Here is a 24119-nt window from a genome sequence, read left to right on the forward strand (position 1 = left end):
TACAACCCCTGGCAAAAATTATGGAATCACCGGCCTTGGAGGATGTTAATTTAGTTGTTTAATTTGTAGAAAAAAAAAGCGGATCACAGACATGGCACAAAACTAAAATAATTTCAAATGGCAACTTTCTGGCTGTAAGAAACAGTAAAAGAAATCAAGAACAAAAAATGTGGTAGTCATTAATGGTTACTTTTTGTAACCAAGCATTGGGTAAAAATTATGGAGTTACTCAATTATGAGGAAAAAATTATGGAATCACCCTGTAAATTGTAATTCCCAAAACTAACACCTGCATCAAATTAGATCTGCTTGTTAGTCTGCATCTAAAAAGGAGTGATCACACCTTGGAGAGCTGTTGCACCAAGTGGACTGACATGAATCATGGCTCCAACACGAGAGATGTCAATTGAAACAAAGAAGAGGATTATCAAACTCTTAAAAGAGGGTAAATCATCACGCAATGTTGCAAAAGATGTTGGTTGTTCACAGTCACCTATGTCTAAAATCTGTACCAAATACAAACACATGGGAAGGTTGTTAAAGGCAAACATACTGGTAGACCAAGGAAGACATCAAAGTGTCAAAACCGGAAACTTAAAGCAATATGTTTCCAAAAAAGGAAATGCACAACGAAACAAATGAGGAACGAATGGGTGGAAACTGGAGTCAACGTCTGTGACCGAACTGTAAGAAACCGCCTAAAGGAAATGGGATTTACATACAGAAAAGCTAAATGAAAGCCATCATTAACACCTAAACAGAAAAAAACAAGGTTACAATGGGCTAAGGAAAAGCAATTGTGGACTGTGGATAACTGGATGAAAGTCATATTCAGTGATGAATCGCAAATCTGCATTGAGCAAGGTGATGATGCTGGAACTTTTGTTTGGTGCCGTTCCAATGAGATTTATAAAGATGATGGCCTGAAGAGAACATGCAAATTTCCACAGTTATTGATGATATGGGGCTGCATGTCAGGTAAAGGCATTGGGGAGATGGCTGTCATTACATCTTCAATAAATGCACAAGTTTATGTTGATATTTTGGACACTTTGCTTATCCCATCAATTGAAAGGATGTTTGGAGATGATGAAATCATTTTTCAAGATGATAATGCATCCTGCCATAGAGCAAAAACTGTGAAAACATTCCTTGAAAAAAAACACATAAGGTCAATGCCATGGCCTGCAAATAGTCCGGATTTCAATCCAATTGAAAATCTTTGTTGGAAGTTGAAGAAAATAGTCCATGACAAGGCTCCAACCTGCAAAGCTGATCTGGCAACATCAATCAGAGAAAGTTGGAGCCAGATTGATGAAGGGTACTGTTTGGCACTCGTTAAGTCCGTGCCTCAGAGACTGCATGCTGTTATAAAAAAATTTCCTCAGAATTGACTGACTCCATCATTTTTCTATATGCTTGGCTAAAAAAATTAACCATTACTGACTACCACATTTTTTGTTCTTGATTTCTTTTAGTGTTCCTTAAAGCCAGAAAGTTGCCATTTGAAAAGACTGTAGTTTTGTGCCACGTCTGTGATCTGCTTTTTTCTACAAAATTAAACAACTGAATGAACATCCTCCATGGCCGGTGATTCCATAATTTTTGCCAGGGGTTGTATTAGTGGCAGTAGGTGTAGGCTGATGGGAATAGTAGTCCCATCAGCCGACGCCAGTGACCGAAGGTAAAGTTATTACCTTCAAGCATAGCTGTGGGTTCACAATGTAATTTGACAGCATGGGATCTGCGGCTGTCTGACCCGCAGTAATGTTTGTACCGCCGTTCAGAAGCAGTGTTTGCCACACTGTTATGCACTAGACATGGTAAACACTGGATGTTCAGGCTCCCACTCAAGTGAATGGGGTCCAGGTTCAGGTCCAGTTTCTGCTCTGGTACCCGAACCCAAACTTTTTTTTAACTGCTCGGCTGAACCCGCCGGACCTGAACATCCAGGGGTCTGCCCATCTCTACTATCCAATTAAGCAATTCATAGCACTCAGCCTTATTATATGCCAGTGTGAGCGCACCCTTATACTGTGCCTACAAAAAAGGTTTGTGTCTATTTTATTTCTCAGTTAACTGTCATTGATTAGGTATATAAGTAGCACACATGATAGATAAAGAGAATATATTTTTCTTTATTCAGCCATTCATATTACTTAAGTTATGCATTATTATCTGCTTTGATATTACATGGCATCACAGTCATCATGATTCCTTTTGTGGCTCCAAGTAGTTAATTGACACATGTTGTGACTTGTGAGGCAAATGAGAACAGCTGTAATAATTTTAAATGGCTGTATGAAACTAAAGGTGTTACAGCAGGTCAGTCAACATACTCATTCATCTAGAGGCACTAAATATTCAATTTTTACTCTGAATCTCTCCATGCCTGGAGGCCAAAATGCACAATACTGAATCTGTTAGCTCATTTGCCTGCATTCTGAAAGTCTAATGGAAAAGTGCTTCAACATCCAGTTTATTCTATGTTTCCAAGTAAATTATTATATTTAATTAATTAGAACTGAAGCAATTTTTTGGAATCAGAATGTTGATGGTGTTAAGGCTGGCGCATGGCCAAGCGGCCATGTGAACCTTTTAGAGTCGCAGCCTTCTGGGATCTTCCTGGTGGTCCAATTAGTGCCGCTACAGGAGCATGTGACCTCCGACCTCCAATGAGAGGTCATCCCACAGGCATTCCCAGTGGCAAAAAGCAACACCTAGTCCCCGGAGCATCTGCTCGCCGCTTATTAATGCTGGTTACAATAGCTGGTCCTGAAATGGCAGCAGTAACCAGACATACAGTATCAGCTTGAGCAAGATACTGGGACCGACGTCTCTGTTGAGTAGGCTCCTCTGCGGCTGGAGAAAAATGGGAGACCACAGAGGACATGGTTCGAGATTCTCCCTGTGCAGCGGAGGGAACTCGACACCTAACAGAATGCCTATCATTAAGATTGTCCAACTAATGCCACCCCATTGATCATCTGTAGGAGGAGATAATGCCGCAATACCCTGCACAACTATTAGTTCCCAAACACTAGTGTATAAAACAGCCAAGTTCTATCAGATACCACTTGGCACAATGTTATACTATGAGGCCATGCAGATCTGTGAATTTTTTCTCATGGCGATTCGGCATGAGAAAACAATAGCAGCATGCTGCAGGTGTGTCATGCTTCTGGATTTGAACCCTTGATTCTGTTTTCTGTGGCTATGTTCTGTGGTCGGCGTGTCTTCTGGCTGAGCCGCAACTGATGTGCTATCGAATATAACCCAGGGGCAAAATTGCCTAAATCTCATCTGTTCAATCTCTCTCTTCTGGAAAGAGATGCTTGAAAGAGAACATTCAGAGGAGTCTGCCCCAGGGTCACATAAGACCGTACATCTCACCAGTCGCCATGGAATTTTTCTTTATTAAGAAAAAAGATGGAGTTTTGAGTCCTTGTTTAGATTTTAGAGAGCTTAATAAGATTACTGTACGTAACCTATACCCGTTACCTCTTATCTCTGATCTCTTTAATCAACTAGCGGGGGCCAAGTGGTTTTCTAAACTGGATATGAGAGGAGCATATAACTTTATACGTGTTCGCCAAGGTGATGAGTAGAAGACTGCCTTCGATACTCCTGAGGGTCAATTTGAGAATTTAGTGATGCCATTTGGTTTGACCAATGCTCCCGCTGTATTTCAGAACTTCATAAATTGTATTTTTTCCTTTTTGGTGGATAGGTTTGTGGTGATATATTTGAATGATATTTTGATCTACTTAGGTTCTCATGAGAAGCATCAGGAGCATGTTTGACAGGTGCTTCAGGTTCTTCAAGACAATCATTTGTTTGCCAATCTAGAGTACTGTCAGCTTGAGGTGCAGTTTGGGTCATCTGGTTTATGTTGAAGGTTTTCAAATGTATACCAAAAACATACAGGCCGTTCTTGGTTGGCTACAACCTGCTAACATTAAAGCTTTACTGATATTCTTTGGTTTCGCTAATTATTATTGTAAATATATTCATAGCTTCTCAGTCATAGTCAAACCTCTTAGTGATATGGCTAAAAAAGATGTTGACTTTACCTCTTGGTCTTCTGAGGCTTTTGATGATTTTGCTGCTCTCAATTTAGCATGCATGCAAGCACCCCTCACGCAGTGTGGGGTACATGGACACATCCCCAAAGCAAAGCATCCCAACAGCTAATCATCTAGAAGAAGCAGTTAATCCATGGCAAGGAGTTAACATCCATCTTCTCTCTTTACATAGGCATAGAACTCTGCTTGCTGTCTGTCATCTACTGCCTTGTTATCTTGCAACAATTGTAATGGTATAGAAGTCTGCTTGCTGTCTGTCATCTGCTGCCTTGTTATCCTGCAACAACTTTAATGGTATAGAACTCTGCTTGCTGTCTATCATCTATTGTCTTGTTGTCCTGCAACAACTTTAATGGTATAGAACTCTGCTTGCTGAATCCTTGCTGTAATTCATCTGTTGCATTGTACTCAATACTCACTGCTGTATATCCATGGCTGTGGTCACTGTAGATAGTATCTTGGGTAAGGTGTTAAGGTACCTTCACACGAAACGACTCTACAACGAGAACGACAACGATCTGATCGCTGCAGCGTCGCTGTTTACATCGCTGTAGAGATGTCAAACACAGCAGCTCCAGAACGACGCAGGAGCGATCCTGTGACGTAGCGGTGACGCACTTATCGTTCTCACAGGTCGTTAGCTCCATGTTTAACATTGCTGGCATCGTTGCTTTTGCGGTCAAACACGACGATACACGCCGATCTGACGACCAAATAAAGTTCTGGACTTCTAGCTCCGACCAGCGATATCACAGCAGGATCCAGATCGCTGCTGCGTGTCAAACACAACGATATCGCTATCCAGGACGCTGCAACGTCACGGATCGTTGTCGTTCTCGTTGTAAAGTCGTTTCGTGTGAAGGTACCTTTAGAGTATGAAGATGGAGCCAGGGCTAGTGTCTTTGATCATCTATCCACCCCCTGGTGTGTTGAGCAGCTTCTAAATGATCCCAAACCAGCTCCCACAATCCCTCTCTCTGACCCTGTAGTGTGGCCTATAAATTTAGAAGCATTCTAAGGGGTGCACGCAGTGTGGGGTGTTTGCAAACATCCCCTCTGCAAAGCATCCCAGCAGCTAAGCATCTAGAAGAAGCCGTTACTCCATGGTAGTTAGTCAGGGCAGGAGACAGGTAACCCACGTTTTGCTCTCCCTTTTATCCATGTGCTTTATTTCTATCCTCCTGTGTTTTTCCCCCTCTCAATTTTTTGCACCAGAGGGGGAAAGCCAACGGCCGGGGGCCAATATTTGTAGCCTGCTATGATTATCAGCCTGCAGCTGTCTGCGTAGCCTTTACTGGCTATTAAAATAGGGGGACCCCCAAAAAAATGACATTGGGTCCCTCTATATTTTATAGCTAGAAAGGCTATGCAGACAACTGCGGGCTGATATTCATAGCCTAGAGGGGCCATGGATATTGGGCCCCCCCCCCCCCCCCGGCTACAAATACCAGTCCACAGCCGCCCCAGAAATGGCACATCTGTAAAATGCGCCAATTCCGGCACTTAGCCCCTCTCTTCCCACTCCCGTGTAGCGGTGGGATATGGGGTAATAAGGGGTTAATGTCACCTTGCTATGGTAAGGTGACATTAAGCCGGGTTAATAATGGAGAGGCGTCAATAAGAGGCCTATCCATTATTAATGCAATAGTAATAAAGCATTAATAAAACACACACACATTAGGAAAAAAGTATTTTAATATTCTTCATTTAACCATACTTACCATACTTCAGCGCCTGCAAAAACGTAAAATAATAAACCGTATACTACCTGTCCGCCGTAGTCCAATTAATAACGAGTGTCCCACGATGATCTCCCCTATAGAACAGTGACATCGGGTGATGTCACTGCTCTATAGGACCCTCAGTTACACACTGACAGGAGACAATGGCTCCTGCAGTGCATCACTGAGAGGTTACCTTAGGACAAAGTCTCACTTTATGGCAATTGCTGCCTGGGAAAATTTCTCACACAGCAATGCCAAAAGTAAGACTAGGGACTATTTGTTTTTCAGCGGCGGAGGAATACAGTGCTGAAGGATACCTTCCTCCAGTCATTGTATTCCTGGAGCCCCTGGAGAGCGGTCATGTCAGCTGATGCTGCCGTTCTCCACGGGAGATCGTCATGGGACACTCGTGGATTTCTGTGGACAGGGAGTATATTGGTTGTTTGTTATTTTAATCTTTTTTACAGATGACACTGGCTTCGGGGAACAAAGTGACAAGTAATGGTGAGTATGAAATCTATGTTTAATGTACTGTATGTCTGTATGTCTGTATGTATGTATTGTATGTAATGTATGAATGTATTGTATGTAGTATGTATGTAGTATGTTTTTTTTTTTTTTTTTACATTCAACACATTAGCCGGATAATGGGACTACTACTGTCCTATCATTGGCTAATGTGTCAATCACTGTCACTGTTGCAGGCATCGTCCGATGGGACTTGTAGTAGTCCCATCAAACGATGCCTGCACACCGCTCAGAGCCCCGGCACGCCGCACAGTGCCCCGACACGCCGCTCAGAGCCCCGGCACACTGCACAGAGCCATGCACAGTGCCCCGGCACGCCGCACAGTGCCCCGGCATGCCGCACAGTGCCCCAGCATGCTGCACAGAGCCCCAGCATGCCGCACAGAGCCCTGGCACGCCATACAGAGCCCCGGCACACCATACAGATCCCCGCACAGAGCCCCGGCAGCCCACACAGAGCCCCGGAAGGCACGCATAGAGCCCCGGCAGGCACACACAGAGCCCCGGAAGGCCACAGAGAGCCCCAGCAGGCACGCACAGAGCCCCGGCAGGCACGCACTGACCCCCAAGACGCCCGTACAGATCCCCAGGAGGCCCGAACAGAGCCCATTTGTTGTGTTTGAAACTGTTAAACTGTAAAGCGCTGCAGAATATATTGGCACTATATAAATAAAGATTATTATTATTATTATATTCAAAAGCTCCTGCCTCAGTCAACCCGATGTTGATTTGCCTTTTGTGGTTGAGGTAGATGCCTCTTCTGTTGGGATGGGTGCTGTTCTTTCACAAGAGAAAGACAGTTACTTTCATTCTTGTGGGGTTTTTTTTTTCTCGTAAATTCTCACAAGCAGACTCCAGCTATGATACAGGCAATTGGGAACTCTTGGCAGTTAAGACAGCTTTTGAGGAATGGAGACATTGGTTGCACGGGGCTAAGCATAGAATAATGGTCTTTACTGATCACAAATTTTACTGTATGTTAACGCTGATATGTGCCTGAATACTAACAGGCCTGGTGGGCTCTCTTTTTTGTTCAGTTTGATTTCACTTTGACATATCTCCATAATACTAAGAATGTTAAGACAGATACCTTAACATGTAGTTTCATTACAGAATTGAGGGATGAATATCCAGTCAAAATTCTTAGTGAAAGGGTGTTGGTGGGTGCTTTGGGTATCGATCTCAGGCAGAACATTATGGAGGCTAAGGATGGGGCACAGGAGGTCTTGCCACCCGGCAAGTTTTTTGTGTTTTCCTCACTTTGCACTGATCATCTTAATGAAGTACATGACTCTCTGTTGGCTGGACATCCTGGTTCCTCTGCCACCTGGAGAGCTGTTTCTAGGTCCTTTTGGTGGAAGAGTGCTTGAAAATATGTGGGAAAGTATGTCCAGAAGTGCAGGATTTGCGCCATGTTTAAAGCCTCAGAAGGGTTTATTTTTCCTAATGAGGGTCTGTCTCGGCCTTGGACCCAGTTGTCTATGGATTTGTCATGAACTTGCCTAACTCTAGTAGTCTGTTTTGTGGATGGTGGTTGACTGTTTTTGCAAGATTGTTCACTTGGATCCTCTACCAAAATTGCCTGCGGCTTAAGGTTTTGCTAATTTCTTCATCTCCTATGTCATTAAACTTCATGGTGTTCCTAAAAACATTATTGCCGATAGAGGGGTCGGTTTGTGGCTAGCTTTTGGAGTAGCTTTTGTGCTAGATTGGAAATTAAGCTATCACTATCCTTAGATTGTCATGCTGACTCAAACTTTCAGAAGGAGAGAGTGAACCAGGAATTGGAACAATATTTAAGATGTTTTGTTTTATCTACTCAAGAGTATTGGGTAGATTTTCTTCCCCTAGCTGAAGTCGCACTCAATAGCCGCAATTCTACTGCTACTGGTATCTCGCCTTTTTTGTTGTGCAGGTTTCCATCCAGTTTTTTAGGATTTTTCTGTATTGCTGTCTACAATTCCAGAAGAGAAAAGATATTCTTTTCATCTGGTTAAGGTTTTGGGGAGAGGTTAAAAGAGGTCCTTTGATAACTTGCGATCTAACCAAGAGAACTGCCAACAGGAGATGCAAAGGTGCTCCTGTCTTTAAGGTGGGAGATTTTGTGTGGTTATCCTTAAAAAATCTCTGTCTTAAAGTTTCATCCAGAAAATTTGCTCCTAAGTTTGCTGGATCATGATTATTGTACTTATTTTTATTATGTATACCCCTCCTCACATGTAAAGTGCCATGGAATAAATGGCGCTATAACAATAAATAATAATAATCATATATCAATAATCAAGATCATTAATCCAATGATGGTTAAGCTCCAGCTCCCGGTTGTATAGGGGATTAATAATTCCTTCCAAGTTTTGCTTCTTAAAAAGTTTGAAGGATGCTGGGCCCTCCCAACTGTATTGAGGTAAACTTGGAGGAGGACAAGGAGTATGAGGTGAAACATATCATGAATTTCAGTTGGTGCCTTCAGTTTATTAAGTGGAAAGGTTGAAGTCCAGAGGTTAACTCCTGGGTGGATGTTAAAGACCTACATGCCAGGCGCAAGGGAGTTCTATCTGTGGTGTTAGCAGTTGGGGAACTTGGTTGGCCTAATTTTCATGCATGAGAGAATCGACAGCCGTGTTACCCCAGCCTTACTGAGTATATGGTCTGTATGTAGATGTGGATACATGTGGGTTTTCTGATGAAGTAACTTTGTACTTTGAAACACATCAAAATAAACCAATCATTTTACTACACTGGGATATATGACTTAAATCCTGTCGGTACAGCGGAGACTATCCACAAACTCCCTCTAACCTATTGAAAACATGAAAGGTAGTTTTCTTATTTTCCCTATAATGTTGATTTAATCAAATATGAAAACTAGGAGTGGTATTTCATTAAGCACAATAAGTACATTACCAAGTACAGCCATGCAGGAAAGGGGACTTGATGACTTGTACTGGATGTCGATGCAGTTGCCCAAAAAATACTTCTGTATCTGGTACAATTGGACATCTAATTTATAATTGCTTCTCACTAAATTAGAATATCATCAAAAGTTAATTTATTTCATTTCTTCAATATATTATTATTATTATACATTTTTTATAGCGCCATTTTTTCCATGGCGCTTTACATGTGAAAAGGGGGCAAATATACACAAATACAATAAACATGAGCAAAAAAAAAGGCACTAACAGGTACAGAAGGAGGGAGGACCTTGCCCACGAGGGCTCACAGTCTGCAGGGGATGGGTGAGGATACACTAGGAGAAGGTAGAGCTGGTTGTGTGGCAGTTCAATAGGTTCAGGAACAGTGCAGGCTGTAGGCTTTTGGGAAGAGGTGAGTCTTCAGGCTCTTTTTGAAGGTTTCTATGGTAGGTGAGAGTCTGATGTGTTGGGGTAGAGAGTTCCAGAGTATGGGGGAAGCACGGGAGAAGTCTTGGATGCGGTTGTGGGAAGAAGAGATGAGAGGGGAGTAGAGAAGGAGATCTTGAGAGGATCGAAGGTTGTGTGTAGGTAAGTAATGGGAGACCATGTTACAGATGTATGGAGGAGACAGGTTGTAGATGGCTTTGTATGTCATAGTAAGGGTTTTGAACTGGAGTCTCTGGACTATAGGAAGCCAGTGAAGGGCTTGGCATAAGGGAGAGGCTGGGGAACAGCAGGGAGACAGGTAGATTAGTCGGGAAACAGAGTGTAGGATGGATTAGAGTTGTGCCAGACTGCTAGAGGGGAGGCCAGAGAGTAGGAGGTTGCAGTAGTCAAGGCGGGATATGATAAGGGCTTACACTATTGTTTTTGTGGTTTCGTGGTCAAGCAATGCACAGATTTGGGAAATATTTTTGAGTTTGAGATGGCAGGAGGAGGCAAGGGATTGGATACGTGGCTTGAAAGAGAGGGCACTGGGGAAAGTGAGCAGCCATTGACATTGATGGATAGGTCTGGTGGAGGGGAAGATTGAGATGGGGAAAGATGATGAATTCTGTTTTGTCCATGTTCAGTTTTAGAAAGCGAGCAGAAAAGAAGGCTGAGATAGCATACAGACAGTATGGGATTTTGGAGAGTAAGGAGGTGAGGTCACATCAGGATAGGTAGATCTGCGTGTCATCGGCGTAGAGATGACACTGCAGACCATCGGATTCTATGAGCTGTCCCAGGCCAAAGGTGTAGATGGAGAAGAGTAGGGGTCCTAGAACTGAGCCTTGAGGAACACCGACCAACAAGGGGCAAGGTGAGGAGGTTGTATGGGAGAGGAAGACCCTGAATGTTCAGTCTGATAGATATGACAAGATCCAGGATAGGGCTAAGTCTGTGATGCCAAGAGATGAGAGAATATGTAGCAGGAGGGAGTGGTCCACAGTGTCAAAGGCAGAAGACAGGTCCAGGAGAAAGAGGACAGAGTAGTGTTGCTTGCTCTTGGCCATCAGTAGGTCATTGGTGACTTTAGTTAGGGCCGTTTCAGTTGAGTGTTGGGGTCGGACGCCAGATTGTAACCGGTCAAAGAGTGAGCTGGAGGAGAGGTGGGAATACAGTTCAAGATGGAGATGCTGTTCAAGTAGTTTTGAGGCATAAGGGAGAATAAATATTGGGCGATAGCTAGACACAGAGGATGGGTCGAGGGAGGGCTTTTTGAGGATGGGTGTGATCTTGGCATGTTTGAAGGATGAGGGGAAGACACCTGTTGTGAGTGAGAGGTTGAAGAGGTGTGTTAGGGTTGAGATGAAGATCGTGGCAAGGTTAGGGATGAGGTGGGACGGGAGCATGTCAAGCATGCAAGTGGTGAGGTGTGATCTTGACAGGAGGGTGTAGAGCTGATCTTCTGTCATGGTGGAGAAGCTGGTTTTGGAAGAACAGGGTTGAGCAGTTAAGAGGGGTATTGGGCGCTGCTGCTAAAGCTTTCTCTTATTGTATCGATCTTCTGTTTAAAGAAAGAGGCAAAGTCTTCAGCAGAAATGAGAGGGGAGGGAGGAGGTGCTGGGGGATGGAGTAGTGAATTGAAAGTGTTGAAAAGCTGTCTAGAGTTGTGAGACAGGGAGGATATGAGAGATGAGAAGTAAGTTTGTTTTGTGGCAGTGAGCGTGGACTTGAAGCTGGCTAGGGACTGCTTGTATGCAATGAAGTAGTCAGCAGAGCGGGATCGCTTCCATGTTCGCTCAGCGACCCTGGAAGCCCATCTCAGTTCTTTTGTCAGGCTGGTCAGCCAGTGCTGCCTGTTGATTGTACGAGTTTTTGTATGCATGAGCAGAACGACCGAATCAAGTGTTGCTGTTATTGTGGTGTTATAAAAAGTGGCAGCAGCATCTGTGTCATGAATGGAAGCTATGTCTATAAGAGGGAGAAGGGACTCAGAGAGTTATTGTAAATTGAGGTGTTTGAGATTTCTGCGATGGTGAGTGAGTTTGTGGAGTGGTGTTTGCGCACTAGGAGAGGAGAGGGAAGAGAATTTCAGTAGGTTGTGGTCAGACAGGGGGAGGGGTGTGTTAGTGAGATTAGTAAGGAAGCAGAGGCAGGCGAAGATGAGGTCCAGCATGTGGCCATCTTTGTGAGTGGCCGCAGAGGACCATTGAGTGAGGACGAAGGAGGCAGTGAGCGATAAAATTTAGAGGCAGCTGAGGTGGAACTATCAATGGGGATATTGAAGTCACCCATGATGATAGTGGGGATGTCAGCAAAGAGGAACTGAAGTAGCCAGGTGGTGAAGTGGTCGAGAAAGGTGGAGATAGCTAGTTTTGGGGGGCGGTAGATGACAGCCAGCTGGAGGTTGGTGGGGGAATAGATACGGACGGAGTGCACCTCAAACGAGGAAAGAGTAGCGGAGGGTGGTAGCGGGATTGGAGTAAAGGAGCAGATGTCGGACAGGAGCAAGCCAACTCCTCCACCACATTTGTTGCTGGGATGAGGGGTGTGAGATAGGTGGAATCCGCCATAAGAAGGTGCAGCTGGAGAGGCTGAGTCAGACGGGGTGAGCCAAGTTTCAGTGATGCCGAGGAAGGAGAGTTTGTTGGTGATGAAGAGGTAATGGATAAATGGCAGTTTGTTGCAGGCAGAGCGTGCGTTCTATAGTGCTCCAGGTAGAGGGACCGGGGGAGTGGAGGCTGCATGAATGGGTATGAAGTTATCATGGTTGGGAAAACATGTAGAGGATCATGGCAGGGGGTTAGAAATGAGTGTGGGGATGTGTTGAGGAAAGCCAGGATTTGGGGATACATCACCTCACCAGCAATGAGGAGTAGCAGAATGAGCGTTAGAAGGTGGGAGCAGGATAGGACATGATGTGGCCATGTGTGTCTGGACAAAAAAGATGGTACGTGGAGGAACAGTTCTGAGGAGAAGGTGAGATGGCTGGGGAGTATAGAGGGAGAAATGAGTAGTTTTTTACTAGGTGGAGGAATTGCCGTAGATTGTAAGAAGGAAAGAAAAAAATTAACCGAAACATTGTAGTGGTTTGATATTCCGTTACCTTCCAGTCAACTCCAGTCCAATTCAGTCTAATTCAAAGTATTGTACTTAGAAATCTGTAATTTGAAAGATTGGATTTGAAACATACATGGATTAGACTAAAGTCTGGATCAGACTCCTGGATCTGGATATATCTGCTACTACAGCCCCTTTCACACATCAGTTTTTTGCTATTATTTGCAAACCATCGAATTTAGAAAAAAATGAATCCGGTAACTGATGCACCCGGATCCATTTTTTTCTCATAGACTTGTATTAGCGATGGATTGCGACGGATGGCCTCATGTTTCATCTGTCGTTCGCCAAATCCATAAAAAATTGTTTGTCCGGCAGCCGGAGACAATGGACAAAGTAACATTTTTTGTATATGTCAAAAAATCGGACAGCGACCATCGTTTGCTTGAATGGAAGCCTATGGGTGCCAGATCCGTCAACAGCGACGGATTCCGTTTTTTTAAATGAACATGCTCTGATTTATTTAGGATCCAATTAGCCAGATGCGCTAGTCGGATCCGTTGAAAAAAACAAATCCGTCGCATCAGACTAATCCGTCGATCCGTTAAGCCAACCGATTCTGACTGACGGCAAAAAACTGATGTGTGAAAGAGGAATGCGACATATAGACAAGTCTCCACCCCAGTCTCAGGTCTTTTGCAGACTCCAACAGGTTTTCTTCAAGAATGGTCCTGTATTTGGCTCCATCCATCTTTCCATCAATTTTAACCATCTTCCCTGTCCCTGCTGAAGAAAAGCAGGCCCAAACCATGATGCTACCTGTTGTGAATTCTGCTCTTGGGCTCCCTCCGGTGGTTGTTGGTGGTAGTGCAGTTGTCTTGGGGTTGTAATCCAGGGCAGGTGTTTCTGCTGATTGCAGCTCTATTAGGTATTTAGGTGTGCAGGATCCATGAGTCAATGCCAGTTGTCCATTGTACTTGGAGGGATTGCATCTCTCTGGCTCCTCATGCCCTGCTGCCAATTCAACTAAGATAAGTGTCTGTTTTTTTGTCTCTGTGCACACATGCAGTGTGCTTTGCAATTCAGTGCTATTCATTGTGTTTTTGTTCAGCTTAGACTTTGTTTGGATTTTTCAGTCATGCTGGATTCTCAGGAGATGTAGATATACTTTCTATGTCTTTAGTTAGATGTAGTATATTTGTATTATCTGCTGTGGATATTTTTAGGATTTTAATACTAACCGCTTAGAATTCTGTCCTATCCTTTTCTGTTTAGCTAGAAGTGCCTCTTTTGCTAAATCCTGTTTTTCTGCCTGTGTGTGTTTTTCCTCTTATACTCACAGTCAATATTTGTGGGGGGCTCCCTATCCTCTGGGGTTCTGCTCTGAGGCAAGATAGAATTCCCATTTCCATCTATAGGGGTATTTTGTTATGATCTGGTGGCCTAGGAGCAGCATGAACGAGCTCTGGAGTAGGTGGCCTCTGTACTGACTGCAGACCCTGAACTTAACACCGCAACTAGAAGTAGCCATGGGATGTTCCTGTCACTCCCTAGACACCTCGTCACTGCCGGAGGACTAATTACCCCTAAAGAAAGAAACAGGAAAACTATCTTGCCTCAGAGAAAATCCCCAAAGGAAAGACAGCCCCCCACAAATATTGACTGTGCGAGGAGAGGGAAATTACAAATGCAGACTGAAAACAGAATTTAGCAAAGGAGGCCACGCTACCTAGAAAGAAAAGACAGGACAGAGTACTGTGCGGTCAGTATTAAAATACTACAAAAATCCACCACAGAGAATACAAAAATCTCCACACCTAACTAAAGGCATGGAGGGTAACTCTGCGACTCCAGAGCTTCCAGCTTGGCTGAATAAATCCTTACACAGACAAAGCTGGATAAGAAAAAACATAGCAATTCACTGAACCATAAAGTCCACCGCATGTGGACTGCAAAAACAAAGCCAGGACTTATCTTTGATGATTGTGACAATCCAGCAGGAGAAACCAAGCAGAGATGTGAATCCTCCAGAAAAACAATGGACAACTGGCACTCACTAAAGGTTGAAGCCAGACTAAATAGCCCCGTCCAAAGTGGAAGCACCTGATGACTGCTGTGAAGGACAAACATCAGCACTACTACTTGTAACCACCGGAGGGAGCCCAAGAGCAGAACCCACAACAGAATTCACAACAGTACCCCCCCTTGAGGAGGGGTCACCGAACCCTCACCAGAGCCCCCAGGCCGATCCGGACGAGCCAAATGGAAGGCACAAACCAAATCGTCAGCATGAACATCGGAGGCAACAACCCAAGAATTATCCTCCTGGCCATAACCCTTCCACTTGACAAGATACTGAAGCCTCCGTCTTGAAAAACGAGAATCCAAGATCTTCTCCACAACATACTCCAACTCCCCATCAATCAACACCGGGGCAGGAGGATCAACAGAGGAAACCACGGGCACCACATATTTCCGCAACAAAGATCTATGAAAAACATTATGGATGGAAAAAGAGGCTGGAAGGGCCAAACGAAAAGACACTGGATTGATAATCTCAGAAATCCTATAAGGACCAATAAACCGAGGCTTGAACTTTGGGGAAGAAACCTTCATAGGAACATAACGAGAAGACAACCAGACCAAATCCCCAACCCGAAGCCGGGAACCCACACGCCGACGACGGTTGGCAAAACGCTGAGCCTCCTCCTGAGACAACACCAAATTGTCCACAACATGAGCCCAAATCTGCTGCAACCTGTCAACCACAGAGTCCACCCCAGGACAATCAGAAGACTCAACCTGCCCTGAAGAAAAACGAGGATGAAACCCAGAATTACAAAAGAATGGTGACACCAAGGTAGCAGAACTAGCCCGATTATTAAGGGCAAACTCGGCCAATGGCAAGAAAGCCACCCAATCATCCTGATCGGCAGACACAAAGCATCTCAAATAAGTTTCCAAAGTCTGGTTAGTTCGCTCGATTTGGCCGTTTGTCTGAGGATGAAATGCGGAAGAAAAAGACAAATCAATGCCCAGCTTAGCACCAAAGGACCGCCAAAACCTAGAAACAAACTGGGAACCTCTATCGGACACAATATTCTCCGGAATGCCATGCAAACAAACCACATGCTGAAAAAACAACGGAACCAACTCAGAAGAGGAAAGCAATTTAGGCAAAGGTACCAAATGAACCATCTTAGAAAACTGGTCACAGACCACCCAGATAACTGACATCCTCTGGGAAACCGGAAGATCCGAAATAAAATCCATAGAAATATGCGTCCAAGGTCTCTCAGGGACCGGCAAAGGCAAAAGCAACCCACTGGCGCGGGAGCAGCAAGGTTTGGCCCGCGCACAAGTCCCACAGGACTGCACAAAAGAACGCACATCCCGTGACAAAGAAGGCCACCAAAAGGACCTACTAACCAAATCTCTGGTACCAAAAATCCCAGAATGGCCAGCCAACACAGAACAGTGAACCTCAGAAATCACTTTACTAGTCCATCTGTCAGGAACAAACAGTTTCCCCGCTGGACAGCGATCAGGTTTATCAGCCTGAAACTCCTGAAGAACCCGTCGCAAATCAGGGGAGATGGCAGAAAGAATCACCCCCTCCTTCAGAATACCAACCGGCTCAAGAATCCCAGGGGAATCAGGCAAAAAACTCCTAGAGAGGGCATCAGCCTTAACATTCTTAGAACCCAGAAGATACGAGACAACAAAATCAAAACGGGAGAAAAACAGGGACCATCGGGTCTGTCTAGGATTCAGCCGTTTGGCAGACTCGAGGTAAATCAGATTCTTATGATCGGTCAAGACCACAATACGGTGATTGGCCCCCTCAAGCCAATGTCGCCACTCCTCAAATGCCCACTTCATAGCCAACAACTCACGATTGCCGACATCATAATTGCGTTCCACAGGTGAAAACTTTCAAGAAAAGAAGGCACACGGTTTCATCAAGGAACCATCAGAATTCCTCTGAGACAAAACGGCCCCTGCCCCAATCTCAGAAGCGTCAACCTCAACCTGAATAGGAAGAGAAACATTCGGCTGACGCAACACAGGGGCAGAAGTAAATCGGCGCTTAAGCTCCTGAAAGGCAGAAACAGCCTCAGAGGACCAATTCGCTACATCAGCGCCCTTCCTCGTCAAATCGGTCAGGGGTTTAACCACACTGGAGAAGTTGGCAATGAAACGGCGATAAAAATTAGCAAAGCCCAAAAATTTCTGAAGGCTCTTCACGGATGTGGGCTGGATCCAATCATGAATGGCCTGAACCTTAACCGGATCCATTTCTATAGATGATGGAGAAAAAATGAAGCCCAAAAAAGAAACCTTCTGTACTTCAAAGAGGCACTTAGACCCCTTCACAAACAAGGCATTATCACGAAGGACCAGAAATACCATCCTGACTTGTTTCACATGAGACTCCCAATCATCTGAAAAAGTCAAAATATCATCCAAATATACAATCATGAATTTATCAAGATAATTCCGAAAAATATCATGCATGAAGGACTGAAACACAGATGGGGCATTAGAGAGTCCGAATGGCATCACAAGATATTCAAAATGGCCCTCGGGTGTATTAAACGCAGTTTTCCATTTGTCACCCTGCTTAATACAAACAAGATTATATGCCCCTCGAAGGTCAATCTTAGTAAACCAACTAGCCCCCTTAATCCTGGCAAACAAATCAGAAAGCAAAGGCAAAGGGTATTGGAATTTGACCGTGATCTTATTCAAGAGGCGATAATCAATACAGGGTCTCAAGGAGCCATCCTTCTTGGCAACAAAAAAAAAACCTGCTCCCAATGGAGAAGAAGATGGCCAAATATGCCCCTTCTCCAAAGACTCCTTTACATAGCTCCGCATGGCGGCATGTTCAGGCACAGACAGGTTGAAAAGTCGGCCCTTAGGAAACTTACAGCCTGGAATCAAGTCAATAGCACAATCACAGTCCCTATGCGGTGGAAGGGAACTGGACTTGGGCTCATCGAAAACATCCTGAAAATCTGACAGAAACTCAGGAATTTTAGAAGAGGGGGAGGAGGAAATTGACATCAGAGGAACGTCATCATGAACCCCCTGACAACCCCAACTAGTCACAGACATGGATTTCCAATCCAACACCGGATTATGTACCTGTAACCATGGAAACCCCAGCACAATAGCACCATGCAAATTATGCAACACCAGGAAACGACAATCTACCTGATGGGCTGGCGCCATGCACATGGTTAACTGTGTCCAAAACTGAGGTTTATTTTTAGCCAATGGTGTAGCATCAATACCCCTCAAAGGGATAGGACTCCGCAAAGGCTGTAAGGGAAAACCACAACGTCTGGCAAATTCTAAGTCCATCAAATTTAAAGCGGCGCCTGAATCCACAAATGCCATGACAGAGAATGACGATAATGAGCAGATCAGGGTCACAGATAACAGAAATTTAGGTTGTACAGTACTGATGGTAACGGAATTAGCGATTCTCTTGGTACACTTAGGGCAATCAGAAATAACATGAGCAGAATCGCCGCAGTAAAAGGACAACCTATTCTGACGTCTGTATCCTTGGCGTTCAGCTCTAGACACAATCCTATCACACTGCATAGGCTCAGGACTCCGCTCGGAAGACAACGCCATAGTGTGCACAACTCTGCGCTCATGCAAGCGCCGATCAATTTGAATAGCCAGAGACATAGAATCACTCAAACCAGCAGGCATGGGGAACCCCACCATAACATCTTTAACAGATTCAGAAAGACCCTTTCTGAAAATTGCCGCCAAGGCATCCTCATTCCACTTAGTAAGCACAGACCATTTTCCAAATTTCTGGCAATATGATTCTGCCGCTTCTTGACCCTGACACAGGGCCAACAAGGTTTTCTCAGCATGATCCACAGAATTAGGTTCGTCATACAATAACCCAAGCGCCTGAAAAAAAGTGTCTACATTAAGCAAGGCCGGATTCCCAGATTCCAGGGAAAATGCCCAATCCTGCGGGTCGCCACACAACAGAGAAATTACAATTTTTACCTGCTGGATGGGATCACCAGAGGAACGGGGCTTCAGAGCAAATAACAGTTTACAGTTATTTTTAAAGCTCAAAAATTTGGACCTGTCCCCAAAAAACAGATCGGGGGTAGGAATTCTAGGCTCTAAAACAGGAGTCTGCACAATATAATCAGAAATACCCTGTACTCTAGCAGCAAGTTGATCCACCCGAGAAGCAAGTCCCTGAACATCCATGTCAGCGCCTAACTCCTGAGCCACCCAGAGGTGAAGAGTAGTGTTGAGCGATACCTTCCGATATCGGAAAGTATCGGTATCGGAAAGTATCGGCCGATACCGTCAAAGTATCGGATCTAATCCGATACCGATACCCGATCCCAATGCAAGTCAATGGGACGAAAATATCGGAATTAAAATAAACCCTTTATACACTTGTAGGTTCATTCTACATGAAGGAAAACAACTAAGAATAATGTAGGATGTATTGGGGGACGTGGCGGAGATATTAAAGGCACAGAGGTTTAGCCCAATGTAATAGAATAGCAGGATTTTGCGTTTTTTTTTATGACGTTCGGCGTTAGAAAGAATTTGACTATGTTAATTTTTTTTTTAATGTCAGATATTGATGTTTCACTGCTTCCACGCCCTTCACCTTTTTTTTTACTTCTCCCACGCTTTCTTCTTAATTATCCTCATCATCAGCTTCTTTGACATCAACTTCTTCACCTTATTCATCTTCTTCTTCATCTTCTACCTATTATTTTTTGGGTTACATTGTTCATATTGTTTTTAGTTTACTATTATCTTCATCATATTCTACTTCTTCATCATATTCTTATTTGTGACAGGCATTCCCGTAGTTGTTATCTATAAAAGTTTGAAGATTACACCTTCCGTTCTGCCTGTCACAAAACAGTTACATTTGTCCGCGTTCAGTTTGGCCTGCAGCATCAGGCTTTATCCAGGGGCACCACGAGGAGGAACGGACTCACCCCCATACACTGCTTAGTCTTCTTCTGCTTATAATTTACATAATATTTTTTGCTCTGATATTTTGTGTTATGCTTAATGTCCTTCTGCTCTTTGTTCTGCAGCCTCTTGTTCTTCTGCTTCTCGGTCTTCCAGGTCGTCGTCGTCTCCAGGGTCGTCGTCTCCGGGGTCGTCGTCATCGGGGTGGTCTCCGGGGTCGTCGTCATCGGGGTGGTCTTCAGGGTCATCGTCTCCAGGGTCGTCGTCATCACGGTGGTTGTCGTCTCTGGTGTCGTCGTCATCTTAGGGGTGGTCTTCCGGGTCATCGTGTTTAGTCTCTTGAACTTGGAAATGTAGCAGAAGGTACAAGAAGGCTGAGAAAATGCCGAGAACCAGCTGATGGAACTGGAACTCGGATGGCTACCCGAAGGTCCAAGAGCCAATGGAACGACCGAGGACCAGCTGACGTTACTGGAACCCGGTTACTAAGCAGGAGGTACCTGTGCTGAAAGCACTACCAAGGACCACCTGACGTTGGTGGAACTCAGATACCCAGAGGGAGGCACCTAAGCCAAAGGCTCTGCCCGGAACCAGCTGACGGTACTGGAACCAGGATGGGGAGCAGAAGGTACAAGAGCAAAAGACACTGCCGAGAACCAGCTGACGGTGCTGGAACCCGGATGGGTAGCCGAAGGTCCAAGAGCCAATGGAACTACCGAGGACCAGCTGACGTTACTGGAACCCGGTTACTAAGCAGGAGGTACCCGTGCCTGAAAGCACTACCAAGGACCACCTGACGTTGGTGGAACTCGGATACCAAAGGGAGGCACCTAAGCCAAAGGCTCTGCCCGGAACCAGCTGACGGTACTGGAACCAGGATGGGGAGCAGAAGGTCCAAGAGCAAGTGTCTGCGTGGCTTTTGCAGGACACGTTGCCGGCTGCACAGCAGGGGAACAGCTGGCGGTGCTGGACCCCACTGACACATTGGCTGGTGTTTTTCTCTGTGCAGCTAGCACATCTGGGCCCCAACTGGTGGTTTGTTAGAGCCCAGGGTCAGCAGGAGGAGGAGGAGCAGGAGCAGGGGGAGGGGAGTGTAGGCCGAAGCCTGCACTGGCGGCAGCTTTGGGTCTGTTGTGTCTGCGTGGCGGTCGCAGGACACGTTGCCGGCTACACAGCAGGGGAACAGCTGGCGGTGCTGGACCCCACTGACACATTGGCGAGGTGTTTGGCTCTGTGCAGCCAGCACTTCCGGACAGCAACTAGCGGTGTTGGAGCCCGGGCTCTGCAGGGGGAGCAGAGTGTAGGCCGAAGCCTACTTGAACCAATTTCAAAGGTAACCTTTAACCCCCCCTCAGGGGTTAGAAAGTAGAAGAGCCACAGCTTATGCAGCAGTAGTGCTGCACAAGTCAAAGGTTGCTCTTTTAATTTCGCTCCTTGCACACGCTGAATGAAACACGTATAACATTTAGCCCTTTATACAGTCAAACTGTGTTGGAGGCGCGAGTTCCCTTTGTAATGAGACGCAGCACAGATGTCAAGAATCCCACCTTGGTGCTGGGTGCAGCCTCCTGAGCGTTGTTATTTGCTGTACAGGAGTCTGCGCTGTCGTGTTATCCCCTGGCCTAGCGCTGTTAGCGCTGCCCATCTTCTGACATCATTTAATGTCGGCCGGTGCGTTTCGCGATGACCATGAATCCCAGCCCCGCAGTGTCTTAACATTGTCAAAACACTGCGGGGCTGGGATTCAGGGCCTGGCGCAGCACATATGTTGGCCTCTCACACTCGGGTCCTTACACCCGCTTCAGACTGTGCGGCGTCATCTGATCCCTTATCGCATGCCACGGCCATGAAGCCGCACAGTCCGAAGAAGGTGGAAGGAGAGGAGGGACAGGCGAACTGATGCACTGATCCTGCCCATCAATCACACCCTCGCAGTCCCAATAAATAAGACACCGAGGGGCGTTGTGTGGGTCAGGGCGGCCGCAGAGGCGCAGCCAGCCAAACAATGATGCCAGAAGACGGGCAGCGCTACCAAGGGGGTTGCAGCGTGTCATTACAAAGGAAAGTCACACCACCGGGACGGTTAAATGGTCACACAGAGGACACATTGCAGACGTGTTTTCAGTTCCACATGTGCGAGGAGAATACGTTTCTGAGCCACCTTGCACACATGCAGCATTACCGCTGTACAAGGTGGCTGGATAACGTAAAAACGCCTGGGGGAGGGGGGACAGGTTCCCTTCAATTTCAGTTCTTGTGTCTGCGTGGCTTTTGCAGGACACGATGCCGGCTGCACAGCAGGGGAACAGCTGGCGGTGCTGGACCCCACTGACACATTGGCTGGTGTTTTTCTCTGTGCAGCTAGCACATCTGGGCCCCAACTGGCGGTTTGTTAGAGCCCAGGGTCAGCAGGAGGAGGAGGAGCAGGAGCAGGGGGAGGGGAGTGTAGGCCGAAGCCTGCACTGGCGGCAGCTTTGGGTCTGTTGTGTCTGCGTGGCGGTCGCAGGACACGTTGCCGGCTACACAGCAGGGGAACAGCTGGCGGTGCTGGACCCCACTGACACATTGGCGAGGTGTTTGGCTCTGTGCAGCCAGCACTTCCGGACAGCAACTAGCGGTGTTGGAGCCCGGGCTCTGCAGGGGGAGCAGAGTGTAGGCCGAAGCCTACTTGAACCAATTTCAAAGGTAACCTTTAACCCCCCCTCAGGGGTTAGAAAGTAGAAGAGCCACAGCTTATGCAGCAGTAGTGCTGCACAAGTCAAAGGTTGCTCTTTTAATTTCGCTCCTTGCACACGCTGAATGAAACACGTATAACATTTAGCCCTTTATACAGTCAAACTGTGTTGGAGGCGCGAGTTCCCTTTGTAATGAGACGCAGCACAGATGTCAAGAATCCCACCTTGGTGCTGGGTGCAGCCTCCTGAGCGTTGTTATTTGCTGTACAGGAGTCTGCGCTGTCGTGTTATCCCCTGGCCTAGCGCTGTTAGCGCTGCCCATCTTCTGACATCATTTAATGTCGGCCGGTGCGTTTCGCGATGACCATGAATCCCAGCCCCGCAGTGTCTTAACATTGTCAAAACACTGCGGGGCTGGGATTCAGGGCCTGGCGCAGCACATATGTTGGCCTCTCACACTCGGGTCCTTACACCCGCTTCAGACTGTGCGGCGTCATCTGATCCCTTATCGCATGCCACGGCCATGAAGCCGCACAGTCCGAAGAAGGCGGAAGGAGAGGAGGGACAGGCGAACTGATGCACTGATCCTGCCCATCAATCACACCCTCGCAGTCCCAATAAATAAGACACCGAGGGGCGTTGTGTGGGTCAGGGCGGCCGCAGAGGCGCAGCCAGCCAAACAATGATGCCAGAAGACGGGCAGCGCTACCAAGGGGGTTGCAGCGTGTCATTACAAAGGAAAGTCACACCACCGGGACGGTTAAATGGTCACACAGAGGACACATTGCAGACGTGTTTTCAGTTCCACATGTGCGAGGAGAATACGTTTCTGAGCCACCTTGCACACATGCAGCATTACCGCTGTACAAGGTGGCTGGATAACGTAAAAACGCCTGGGGGAGGGGGGACAGGTTCCCTTCAATTTCAGTTCTTGTGTCTGCGTGGCTTTTGCAGGACACGATGCCGGCTGCACAGCAGGGGAACAGCTGGCGGTGCTGGACCCCACTGACACATTGGCTGGTGTTTTTCTCTGTGCAGCTAGCACATCTGGGCCCCAACTGGCGGTTTGTTAGAGCCCAGGGTCAGCAGGAGGAGGAGGAGCAGGAGCAGGGGGAGGGGAGTGTAGGCCGAAGCCTGCACTGGCGGCAGCTTTGGGTCTGTTGTGTCTGCGTGGCGGTCGCAGGACACGTTGCCGGCTACACAGCAGGGGAACAGCTGGCGGTGCTGGACCCCACTGACACATTGGCGAGGTGTTTGGCTCTGTGCAGCCAGCACTTCCGGACAGCAACTAGCGGTGTTGGAGCCCGGGCTCTGCAGGGGGAGCAGAGTGTAGGCCGAAGCCTACTTGAACCAATTTCAAAGGTAACCTTTAACCCCCCCTCAGGGGTTAGAAAGTAGAAGAGCCACAGCTTATGCAGCAGTAGTGCTGCACAAGTCAAAGGTTGCTCTTTTAATTTCGCTCCTTGCACACGCTGAATGAAACACGTATAACATTTAGCCCTTTATACAGTCAAACTGTGTTGGAGGCGCGAGTTCCCTTTGTAATGAGACGCAGCACAGATGTCAAGAATCCCACCTTGGTGCTGGGTGCAGCCTCCTGAGCGTTGTTATTTGCTGTACAGGAGTCTGCGCTGTCGTGTTATCCCCTGGCCTAGCGCTGTTAGCGCTGCCCATCTTCTGACATCATTTAATGTCGGCCGGTGCGTTTCGCGATGACCA

This window comes from Ranitomeya variabilis, chromosome 1, assembly GCF_051348905.1.
Source record: "Ranitomeya variabilis isolate aRanVar5 chromosome 1, aRanVar5.hap1, whole genome shotgun sequence".
NCBI classification, from domain to species: domain Eukaryota; kingdom Metazoa; phylum Chordata; class Amphibia; order Anura; family Dendrobatidae; genus Ranitomeya; species Ranitomeya variabilis.